Raw genomic sequence first — 13288 nt, 5'->3', positions numbered from 1 at the left:
CACTGACTCTCACTGGGGTACGGGTTCCACACACACTGACTCTCACTGGGGTATGGGTTCCACAGACACTGACTCTCACTGGGGTACGGGTTCCACAGACACTGACTCTCACTGTGGTGTGGGTTCCACAGACACTGACTCTCACTGGGGTACGGGTTCCACACACACTGACTCTCACTGGGGTATGGGTTCCACAGACACTGACTCTCACTGGGGTACGGGTTCCACAGACACTGACTCTCACTGGGGTATGGGTTCCACAGACATTGACTCTCACTGGGGTAAGGGTTCCACAGACACTGACTCTCACTGGGGTACGGGTTCCACAGACGCTGACTCTCACTGGGGTACGGGTTCCACAGACACTGACTCTCACTGGGGTACAGGTTCCACAGACACTGACACTCACTGGAGTACGGGTTCCACAGACACTGACTCTCACTGGGGTACGGGTTCCACAGACACTGACTCTCACTGGGGTACGGGTTCCACAGACACTGACTCTCACTGGGGTATGGGTTCCACAGACACTGACTCTCACTGGGGTACGGGTTCCACAGACACTGACTCTCACTGGGGCACGGGCTCCACAGATACTGACTCTCACTGGGGTACGGGTTCCACAGGCACTGACTCTCACTGGGGTACGGGTTCCACAGACACTGACTCTCACTGGGGTACGGGTTCCACAGACACTGACTCTCACTATGGTACGGGTTCCACAGGCACTGACTCTCACTGGGGTACGGGTTCCACAGACACTGACTCTCACTGGGGTACGGGTTCCACAGACACTGACTCTCACTGGGGTTTGGGTTCCACAGGCACTGACTCTCACTGGGGTACGGGTTCCACTGACACTGACACTCACTGGGGTACGGGTTCCACAGACACTGACTCTCACTGGGGTACGGGTTCCACAGACACTGACTCTCACTGGGGTACGGGTTCCACAGACACTGACTCTCACTGGGGTAGGGGTTCCACAGACACTCACTCTCACTGGGGTACGGGTTCCACAGACACTGACTCTCACTGGGGTACGGGTTCCACAGACACTGACTCTCACTGGGGTACGGGTTCCACAGTCACTGACTCTCACTGGGGTACGGGTTCCACAGACACTGACTCTCACTGGGGTATGGGTTCCACAGACACTGACTCTCACTGGGGTACGGGTTCCACAGACACTGACTCTCACTGTGGTAGGGGCTCCACAGTCACTGACTCTCACTGGGGTACGGGTTCCACAGACACTGACTCTCACTGGGGTAGGGGTTCCACAGACACTCACTCTCACTGGGGTACGGGTTCCACAGACACTGACTCTCACTGGGGTACGGGTTCCACAGACACTGACTCTCACTGGGGTACGGGTTCCACAGGCACTGACTCTCACTGGGGTACGGGTTCCACAGACACTGACTCTCACTGGGGTATGGGTTCCACAGACACTGACTCTCACTGGAGTACGGTTTCCCGACACTGACTCTCACTGGGGTACGGGTTCCCCAGACACTGACTCTCACTGGGGTACGGGTTCCACAGACACTGACTCTCACTGGGGTACGGTTCCACACACACTGACTCTCACTGGGGTACGGGTTCCACAGACACTGACTCTCACTGGGGTACGGGTTCCACAGACACTGACTCTCCCTGGGGTACGGGTTCCACAGACACTGACTCTCACTGGGGTACGGGTTCCACAGACACTGACTCTCACCGGGGTACGGGTTCCGCAGACACTGACTCTCACTGGGGTACGGGTTCCACACACACTGACTCTCACTCGGGTACGGGTTCCACAGACACTGACTCTCACTGGGGTATGGGTTCCACAGACACTGGCTCTCACTGGGGTACGGGTTCGACAGACACTGAATCTCACTGGGGTACGGGTTCTACAGACACTGACTCTCACTGTGGTACGGTTTCCACAGACACTGACTCTCACTGGGGTACGGGTCCCACACACACTGACTCTCACTGGGGTACGGGTTCCACAGACACTGACTCTCACTGGGGTACGGGTTCCACACACACTGACTCTCACTGGGGTACGGGTTCCACAGACACTGACTCTCACTGGGGTTCAGGTTCCACAGACACTGACTCTCACTGGGGTACGGGTTCCACACACACTGACTCTCACTGGGGTACGGGTTCCACAGTCACTGACTCTCACTGGGGTACGGGTTCCACAGACACTGACTCTCACTGGGGTACGGGTTCCACAGTCACTGACTCTCACTGGGGTACGGGTTCCACAGACACTGACTCTCACTGGGTTACGGGTTCCACACACACTGACTCTCACTGGGGTACGGGTTCCACAGACACTGACTCTCACTGGGGTACGGGTTCCACAGACACTGACTCTCACTGGGGTACGGGTTACACAGCCACTGACTCTCACTGGGGTACGGGTTCCACAGACACTGACTCTCACTGGGGTACGGGTTCCACAGACACTGACTCTCACTGGGGTACGGCTTCCACAGAAACTGACTCTCACTGGGGTACGGGTTCCACAGACATTGACTCTCACTGGGGTATGGGTTCCACAGACACTGACTCTCACTGGGGTACGGGTTCCACAGACATTGACTCTCACTGGGGTACGGGTTCCACAGACACTGACTCTCACTGGGGTATGGGTTCCACAGACACTGACACTCACTGGGGTACGGGTTCCACAGACACTGACTCTCACTGGGGTACGGGTTCCACAGACCCTGACTCTCACTCGGGTACGGGTTCCACAGTCTCTGACTCTCACTGGGGTACGGGTTCCACAGCCATTGGCTCTCACTGGGGTACGGGTTCCACAGACCCTGACTCTCACTGGGGTACGGGTTCCACAGCCACTGGCTCTCACTGGGGTACGGGTTTCACAGACCCTGACTCTCACTGGGTTACGCGTTCCACAGACACTGACTCTCACTGGGGTACAGGTTCCACAGACACTGACTCTCACTGGGGTACGGGTTCCACACGCACTGACTCTCACTGGGGTACGTGTTCCACAGACACTGACACTCACTGGGGTACGGGTTCTAAAGACACTGACTCTCACTGGGGTATGGGTTCCACAGACACTGACTCTCACTGGGGTACGGGTTCCACAGACACTGACTCTCACTGGGGTATGGGTTCCACAGACACTGACTGTCACTGGGGTACGGTTTCCACAAACACTGACTCTCACTGGGGTACGGGTTCCACAGACACTGACTCTCACTGGTGTTAAGTCTGTGGGTTGTATTGCAAATAATCCACAGACTCCAAGATTAACAAATAAAACAGGTCTTTACTATTCAGAGGTTCGGGCGAATCTGCCCTAGTTAACGTATCACAACCCTTATATACTGGTGTGGTCACTATCGGTATTACAGTATACATGAGCCAACAAATAGTACCACCCTAAAGTAGTGCTCTTAAAGGCGAACGGTTACATTCAATAGTTCCCTTAAAGGTAAACGGTTACATACACAACACTCCTCCCTTTTTAGCTTATTACTTACAGAATCCCGTTAAACATACAATCTTCAACTTTATATATACAGTTTGCAGATATACTCTCGATGGAGTCAACGTCATATAACTTCATGTCAAAACAGATGACAGATTCAGTCTCTGCAGGAACAGTTGCAACATACTTTCAGTGGAACAGTTTACAGGTTCAGTCTATGTGGGAACAGTTCGTAAATTCAGTCTCTGATCTTAATTCGTTTCAGACAGCATCTTTTCGTAGTGTTTGGCCGGAGGTAGTAGAAGTAATAATATTTTAAACAATTATTATCTTCGGCTTCTTCTATTTCTTTTCTGCCTTTTTACAACTCTTGACGTTCCCATCTTCTCGGCGGCCAGCTGTAATGCCACCAACTCTCTATGTTCTTTAGACCTTAAGTGCTTCCTCCGGATTTCAGCACTTTGGGAGTTTCCCTCACAATTTAGGCATACCACATCCTCGTAGTATTCAGTGTCACTCAACAGGTCATGGTCACATTCGGGGTCATCCTGAGTTAGTCCATCGAGAGGCCCTTCTACTTCTTCCTTACCCAACTGGACGCTGTCCGACTGCTGTTCCTTCTCTATCTCTCTTTCTTTCCGTCGTAGAGCCACCTTCTCCCGATGTTCCGTAGACTTTTGGTGCTCCTCCATGATTTCTGCACTTTGGGAGTCGAAGTTACAAGCTGGGCAGGACAGGACATCGCAATTTTCGGTGTAGTCCACCAGGTCATGGTAATATTCGGTGTCGTCCTGAGCTAGGCCAGCTAGAGGGTCGTCTATTTCCTCCATACCCAGCTGGACGTTAGCCAGCTCTTGTTCCAAATCCAGACATCTTTCCTGAAGAGACTTCTTCATGTGTACCTCTTCGTCCAGCTTTTTCTTGGCTTTCAGCAAGTCGTTTACTAATGACCTCATTAGTGATTTTAATACTTCAACTTCCTTCAATAATTTAACGAGTTCTGGGACATCCTGCATTTCATGTTCTGCCATGTCTTCCACCACTAATTTTTCATCTATGGATGGAATCTTTACCGATGAGTCAGCCTTGGCCTGAAGCTCATCAAACATTTCCTGCAGCCTTTGGACTTCTTGCTCATGGTCAACCTTCAGTTGCTCATGTGCTTTCACCAACACTAGCTTTTCGGAGGTTGCCAAGTTAACCCCTTCCAGGATTGTAGTCTGGGCCTGTTCATACTGTTCTTTCAACTCGTTACACTCTGCTTGCAACAAGTCGTAGAGATGAACTGGAATAAAATCCTGGCTTCCTGAAGATTCCTCTGCAATTGGTGTTTTTGCAATTTCCTGTTGGAGTTCAGCCAAGGCTGCTATGTTATCTGCCTCTCGAAGTCTCACTGCCATCAATTCTTCTTTATTCTTGCAGTCTATCTCAGCCATCTCCCGTTTACTCTCTTTTAACTGAGTGAGTAGCCCCTTATTCTGGGCTGAGAGATATTTCACCTTCTCCTGTACACCATAGCACTCCTTCTCTGCTCGACATAGCTGATTTCTGCTGATTTGGTTCTGTGTTTCAAGTTCCAACATCCTTTGCTTAGCTTCTTTCAGTTTCGCCTCAATAATCCCCTCTCGCAACATGTCCACATTATTCAAATCAGGAAAAGAAGCGTTTCTCTTTTCCATGTCCAAGATTTGTTTCTGCATCTCCTTAAGAGCACACTGCGATTCAACTTCTCTTAACCTTGCCTGCACTAGCTCCGTCTCTAATTGCAGAACAAAATCCTCAGTGTAGCGTGGTTTGCCCTTCTGCTGTATCTCTAGATCATGCAAATATTCTAACTCCTGAACATCATAAGGGAGATGTGATCGGTAATTGGTCACGATGGCTCTATGGTCGCTCTCTGCTTGAGCCAGTAGGTTCTGTTGTCTTTCCAGACTCTCCCATTCGGTGTCATAGAACTTTTTCATTGTTTTCATCTCTTGTACGAGGCGGTAACTTAATTGTTCTAATTGTTGTTGTACTTTGAAATAACGTTGAGTTCGAGCCCGGTGTTCCTCCGTAATGCATATGTCTGTAGCTTGAACAGACTCAGAATTCTCTTGTCTTTATGCACGCCATCGATTTTCCACCCTTAGTCCGTGAGTTCATGTTAACCTTGTTTTTCATACATAAGCTGGACTTATCGTCTTCCGGCTCGGAGTCTGAGCTGCTTGTCTGCACCGAGTCCTCACTCGTCATTGCTTGTAGGTAGTGCCATTCCATGTCTATTTTCTTGATCCACTCCCGTCCTAGAAGTGGTGGTCCTCCCTCAGGTAGTACGTACAAATTCATTCTTGGGTGTTCTTTACCCCTATCTCTCACCTTGACTCTTATTTTCCCCATGGGGTATACGTTATGCCCCGTGTATGTCTGTAATACGAACTTGGTATTTCTTAAGGGTATGTGAGAGAATAGCCGGTGGTAGTCCTTTTGGTTGATGACGGATACAGCTGATCCCGTGTCCAGCTCCATTCGTACTTGGACTCCAGCTATTTTTAGTGTGACCCAGATCGTCTGTAGATCAGTCACTTTACCCACATTGTGGATTCTCAGACTATCCAGCTCCTGGCTGTTTGGGTCTGAGTCTGAATTTTGTTCGTCTGAACTCTTTTCAGCCACCTGATGTACCTTGTTGTACTTTCCTTGTGGTGGTGGCTTCCTTTGCTTGTTGGTCTTCTTTCCGGACCTGCATACCTTCGCGATGTGACCCAGTTTGCCACATTTCCTGCACTCCTGGTTCTTAAACCAGCACTGGTTCTGGTCGTGCGTTGTCTTTCCACAACGGTAGCATTTGGAATTGCTTGCAGTAATTTGGTCCACCCCGAGTGCCGCCGCCTTTTGGTGCATTTCCGCCGTTCCTTTCGCTGCGGCTTCGTGCGATGAAGCTATGAGGACAGCCCTGTCCAGTGTGAGGTCGTTTTCTTCCAGAAGTCGCTTCTGCGTTCCTTCTTTGGCCAAGCCGCATACGAACTTGTCCCACAGCGCCTCTGTCAAATTTCCTCCAAGCTGGCAGTATTTCGCTAGCTTACGCAGTTCGACTAAGTATTCCGCATTGCTTTCATCTTTCCTCTGGGTTCTGGCGTAAAATTTAAATCGTTCAGCCAGCATCAACGGTGTGGGGTTCAAGTGATCCTTCAGCACTGCTACGATCTCTTCGAAGGTCTGGTCCACTGGTTTAACTGGCGCTATTAGATGTTTCAAAAGCCCGTATGTTTTTGCTCCCATCGAATTTAACAAAGTTATTGCCTTGTCGTCATCCTCAATTTCGTTGGCTACGCAATATATTTCCATGCGTTCCACATACGTGGCCCAGTCTTCTATTTCAGCATTAAAATCATTAATATTTCCTCGCTTAGGCATCTTCTTCTCTTTTCGAGAACAGTACAAGTATTTCTTTACTTATTCTTATTTTTCCTCTCTTCTTGAGAACAACACAAGTATTGCTTTACTTATTCTTATTTTTCCTCTCTTCTTGAGAACACACCAGCCTTTCTGAAAATTCTAATTAATTTTCTAAGATGGCGGTTTCACTCTTCTGTCTTCTTCCCCAGTGGTTTTCCCGCGAAAAATGGCGGCTTTCCCGCGCTTCTCGCTCTCCCCGCCCACTTCAATGGCGGTTTTCCCGCGCTTGACGGTCTTCACCTGACCCCCGACGCTGTCGTTCAGCCCGAGTGCGGCCCTTATCTCCGCCGCGATCGATGGCCCGCGCTGTTCACCGCGGCTCTCGCGCCTTCAGTGTCTGCCGACTCTGCCCTACCAGCCCGAGTGCGGCCCTTATCAGGGATTGCGATCGATGGCCCGGCTGCGCCCCTCACTTCAAAGCGGCCTGGCCCTTATCAGTGGATGCGATCGATGGCCCGCGCTGCGCCTCTCGCCCGAAGCGGCTCTCGGCCCTTATCGCTGGTGCGATCGCTGGCTCGCGAAGCGCCTCCCGCTCGAAGCGGCTCTTGCTCGCTCCCTCTCGGGCTCTGGCTCACCCGCTCGCGCGGCTCTTGCTCGCTCCCTCTCGGGCTCTCGCTCAGCGGATTCAAACGCCTCTCCCCGACCTCCCGCAGTCCGGCCCTTTCCTCCCCGGCTGCGGCTGATTCTTCACGGGTTATTTAGTTATTTATATATTTATCGCCACCACGCCTTGTGATCCCGGTCGCTGTCCGGCCTTTTTCACCCCCTCGACCGTGGTGGTCACTGCCCTTATCCTCCGGATATTTTCCACACTTTCCCCTACTCACAGTCGTTGCGGTCGCCGGTTGCTTTCTTTTGTTAGTTGATCGACGCACTCCGCACAGTGGTAAAAGGGTAGTTGTGCCTGTTGCTGATGAACTTTCGTTGCTAGTCTGCTTCCTGTCTGTTGCTGCAGCCTCGTGTGTTCTTCCAGCAGCACGACAAAGACGGTTGCCTCACTTCGACGCTCCTTAGTAGCTTAGGAAGTACTGTTGCCGCAGGGTACGATCGTCCTCGTCGCCATTGTTAAGTCTGTGGGTTGTATTGCAAATAATCCACAGACTCCAAGATTAACAAATAAAACAGGTCTTTACTATTCAGAGGTTCGGGCGAATCTGCCCTAGTTAACGTATCACAACCCTTATATACTGGTGTGGTCACTATCGGTATTACAGTATACATGAGCCAACAAATAGTGCCACCCTAAAGTAGTGCTCTTAAAGGCGAACGGTTACATTCAATAGTTCCCTTAAAGGTAAACGGTTACATACACAACAACTGGGGTACGGGTTCCACACACACTGACTCTCACTGGGGTATGGTTTCCACAAACACTGACTCTCACTGGGGTACGGTTTCCACAAACACTGACTCTCACTGGGGTACGGTTTCCACACACACTGACTCTCACTGGGGTACGGTTTCCACAAACACTGACTCTCACTGGGGTAGGGGCCCAAGAGACACTGACACTCACTGGGGTACGGGTTCCACAGACACTGACTCTTACTCAGGTACGGGTTCCACAAACCCTGACTCACTGGGGAACAGCCGTCGAGGCAGAGCTGGAGAATCTGGAGAATGCAGGCGTGTTATCTAAGGTAGACTGGAGTGAGTGGGCGACACCCATCGTTCCTGTCATGAAGAAAACGTTAAACAATAAGTCTGAGGAGCCAAGGAAGGTTCGCATTTGTGGGGACTTCAAGGTGACTGTGAACCCAATCCTTCACACAGTATAGTATCCTCTTCCGAGGATCGAAGATATTTTCGCCTCAGTATCTGGAGGGAAACGTTTTACAAAAATTGACCTAGCGCAAACATATTTGCAGATGGAGGTTGAAGAATCCTCTAGGAAATATCTCACGATAAACACTCACAAAGGTCTTTACCAGTATAATCGACTGGTATTCGGCGTTGCATCAGCTCCGGCTATATGGCAAAGAGCGATGGAACAAGTCCTGCAAGGGATTCCGGGGACTCAGTGTTACTTGGACGACATCCTAGTGACAGGTGAAGATGACAGTGAACACCTTGCCAACCTAGAGCAGGTGCTCACTAGACTAAGAGAACATGGGCTACGAGCCAATCGCCCCAAGTGCGAGTTTTTTAAGAAACAAATATCGTATTTTGGCCACGTGATTGATGAAGAGGGGTTACATAAGTCCCCTGACAAAATTGAAGCGGTAGTTAAGGCTCCAGCGCCTGAAAATGTGTCGCAACTGAGGTCATTCCTCGGATTGGTGAATTACTACCGTAAGTTTTTGCCGAATTTGTCCACAATTCTGCACCCACTGAACGCCCTGCTACAAACTGGAGTAGCATGGAAATGGAGCGATGAATGTAAGCGGGCCTTTCAGAAGTGTAAAGGCCTGATCACTTCAAGAGAAGTATTGGCTCACTACAACCCATCACTACCGATAAGACTGGTGTGTGATGCGTCTCCCTACGGCGTTGGAGCGGTACTGTCACATAAATCCCTTGATGGTTCAGAGAGGCCGATAGCTTTTGCGTCACGCTCGTTAACTGCAGCCGAGCATAACTATGCCCAGATTGACAGAGAGGCCCTCAGCCTGGTGTGGGGGGTGAAGAAGTTCAATCACTACCTGCACGGACAGAAATTTACTCTACTAACTGATCATCAACCTCTTGTCTCCATTTTCAATCCTAAGAAGGGCGTCCCGATAATGACAGCACAATGGCTGCAGAGGTTGTCCCTTTTCCTAGGGGCACACCAATATGACATCGAGTACAAAGGAACTAAACAGCATGGGAATGCTGATGGATTGTCGCGCCTACCGTTGCCGATGGTGGAAGAAGCACCTGCAGTGGATCCTGTGGAGATATTCCACTCGACCATAGTCGAATGTCTACCTGTGACGAATGCAAACATAGAAAAGGAAACACGAAATGACCCGACACTCTCCAGGGTCTATGATTTAACGGTGAAGGGATGGCCAGCACATGGCGAACCACTGTTGCCAGCATTCTCGCCGAGAAGAGAACAGCTGTCAGTGTGCCGAGGAACCTGGATGTGTGGATCCAGAGTAGTAATTCCACCCAAATTGAAGGATAGAGTGCTCAATGAGCTTCATGAGGGACATCTGGGAGGGGTAAAAATGAAAAACTTAGCCAGAGCGTTTGTGTGGTGGCCGGGAATCGATAGAGAAATCGAAGAGATGACCAAGAGCTGTACTGGATGCCAGAAGGTCCAAAACGCCCCACCACAAGCCCCTCTACATCCATGGGAGTGGCCCTCATCTCCATGGCAAAGGGTACACATTGATTTTGCTGGTCCATTTATGGACTCGATGTTTTTAATTGCGGTGGATGCACATTCAAAGTGGCCAGAGGTAATAAAAATGTCCTCAACCACCACAGAAAAAACCATCACAGTCTTACGAACCATATTCGCCAGAAATGGGCTGCCTGAACAGATTTGCTCCGACAATGGACCACAGTTTGTGTCTGAAGAGTTCCGGAGGTTCTTAAAGAACAATGGTGTTAAGCATTACACATCCGCCCCATATCATCCAGCCACCAATGGATTGGCTGAGAGGTTCGTTCAAACATTCAAGAAGGCTATCAAGGCAATGTGCAATGAAGACATACCCCTACAACATAAGGTGGGTAACTTCTTGCGACACATGCGGTTACCAACCAAACTCCAGCCATGGTGTTCTTCAATCGAAGACTAAGATGCCGCTTGGATTTGGTTAAGCCAAACATCAGAAGAGATGTGGAGAACAGGCAGTTTCAGAATATGAATGAAAGGCCAACCAGGAGATTCAAGATAGGTCAACCAGTTTTGGCCCAGGACGACCGCACAGAGAAATGGCAGCCAGGAACGATCTGCACACGGCAAGGACCTCGAATGTATACCGTGAACGTTGGAGAGAGCATTGTAAGACGCCATGCTGACCAGATTCTAGAGTCACTGGAAAACGTCAAATCTAAACCACGATCCTATACACGTGGTGATGAAACTGGAGTACGGGTTCCACACCCACTGACTATCACTGGAGTACGGGTTCCACAGACACTGACTCTCACTGGGGTATGGGCTCCACAGACACTGACTCTCACGATGGTATGTGTTCCACAGACACTGACTCTGACTGGGGTACAGGTTCCACAGACACTGACTCTCACTGGGGTACAGGTTCCACAGACACTGACTCTCACTGGGGTACGGATTCCACTGACACCCACTCTCACTGGGGTACGGTTTACACAGACACTGACTCTCACTGGGGTACGGGTTCCATAGACACTGACATTCACTGGGGCACGGGTTCCACACAAACTGACTCTCGCTGGGGTACGGGTTCCACACAATCTGACTCTGACTGGGGTACGGGTTCCACAGACACTGACTCTCACTGGGGTACGGGTTCCATAGACACTGAAATTCACTGGGGCACGGGTTCCACACAAAATGACTCTCGCTGGGGTACGGGTTCCACACAATCTGACTCTGACTGGGGTACAGTTCCACAGACACAGACTCTCACTGGGTTAGTGGTTCCACAGACACTGACTCTCACTGGTGTACCTGTTTCTGGGGCACTGACTCAATCGGATACGGGTTCCAGAGACACTGACTCTGACTCGGGTACGGGTTCCACAGACACTGACTCTCACTGGGGTACGGGTACCACAGACACTGACTCTCACTGGGGTACGTGTTCCTGGGGTACTGACTCTCACTGGGGTACGGGTTCCACAGACGCTGACTCTCACTGGGGTACGGGTTCCACAGACACTGACTCTCACTGGGGCACGGGTTCCACAGAAACTGACTCTCACTAGGGTACAGGTTCCACAAACACAGACTCTGTCCCATCAAACACTCCCAGGGCAGGTACAGCCCGGGTTAGATACAGAGTAAAGCTCCCTCTACACTATCCCATCAAACACTCCCAGGGCAGGTACAGCACGGGTTAGATACAGAGTAAAGCTCCCTCTACACTATCCCATCAAACACTCCCAGGGCAGGTACAGCACGGGTTAGATACAGAGTAAAGCTCCCTCTACACTGTCCCATCAAACACTCCCAGGGCAGGTACAGCACGGGTTAGATACAGAGTAAAGCTCCCTCTATACCGTCCCATCAAACACTCCCAGGGCAGGTACAGCACGGGTTAGATACAGAGTAAAGCTCCCTCTACACTGTCCCATCAAACACTCCCAGGGCAGGTACAGCACGGGGTTAGATACAGAGTAAAGCTCCCTCTACACTGTCCCATCAAACACTCCCGGGGCTGGTACAGCAAGGGTTAGATACAGAGTAAAGCTCCCTCTACACTGTCCCATCAAACACTCCCAGGGCAGGTACAGCACGGGTTAGATACAGAGTAAAGCTCCCTCTACACTGTCCCATCAAACACTCCCAGGGCAGGTACAGCACGGGTTAAATACAGAGTAAATCTCCCTCTACACTGTCCCATCAAACACTCCCAGGGCAGGTACAGCACGGGGTTAGATACAGAGTAAAGCTCCCTCGACACTGTCCCATCAAACACTCCCAGGGCAGGTACAGCGCGGGGTTAGATACAGAGTAAAGCTCCCTCTACACTGTCCCATCAAACACTCCCAGGGCAGGTACAGCACGGGTTAGATACAGAGTAAAGCTCCCTCTACACTATCCCATCAAACACTCCCAGGGCAGGTACAGCACGGGGTTAGATACAGAGTAAAGCTCCCTCTACACTGTCCCATCAAACACTCCCAGGGCAGGTACAGGACGGGTTAGATACAGAGTAAATCTCCATCTACACTGTCCCATCAAACACCCCTAGGGCAGGTACAGCACGGGTTAGATACAGAGTAAAGCTCCCTCTACACTGTCCCATCAAAGACTCCCAGGGCAGGTACAGCACGGGTTAGATAAAGAGTAAAGCTCCCTCTACACTAGCTCCCTCTACACTGTCCCATCAAACACTCCCAGGGCAGGTACAGCACGGGTTAGATACAGAGTAAACATCCCTCGACACTGTCCCATCAAACACTCCCAGGGCAGGTACAGCACGGGTTAGATACAGAGGAAAGCTCCCTCTACACTGTCCCATCAAACACTCCCAGGGCAGGTACAGCACGGGTTAGATACAGAGTAAAGCTCCATCTACACTGTCCCATCAAACACTCCCAGGGCAGGTACAGCATGGGTTAGATACAGAGTAAAGCTCCCTCTACACTGTCCCACCAAATACTCCCAGGGCAGGTACAGCACGGGTTAGATACAGAGAAAAGCTCCCTCTACACTCTCCCATCAAACACTCCCAGGGCAGGTACAGCACGGGTTAGATCCAGAGTAAAGCTCCCTCTACACTGTCCCAT

This window comes from Somniosus microcephalus, chromosome 23, assembly GCF_052327205.1.
Source record: "Somniosus microcephalus isolate GS21.2 chromosome 23, FLI_Smic_1.0, whole genome shotgun sequence".
In the NCBI taxonomy this organism is placed as follows: Eukaryota; Metazoa; Chordata; class Chondrichthyes; order Squaliformes; family Somniosidae; genus Somniosus; species Somniosus microcephalus.
Note: the sequence above shows the minus strand (reverse complement) of the source record.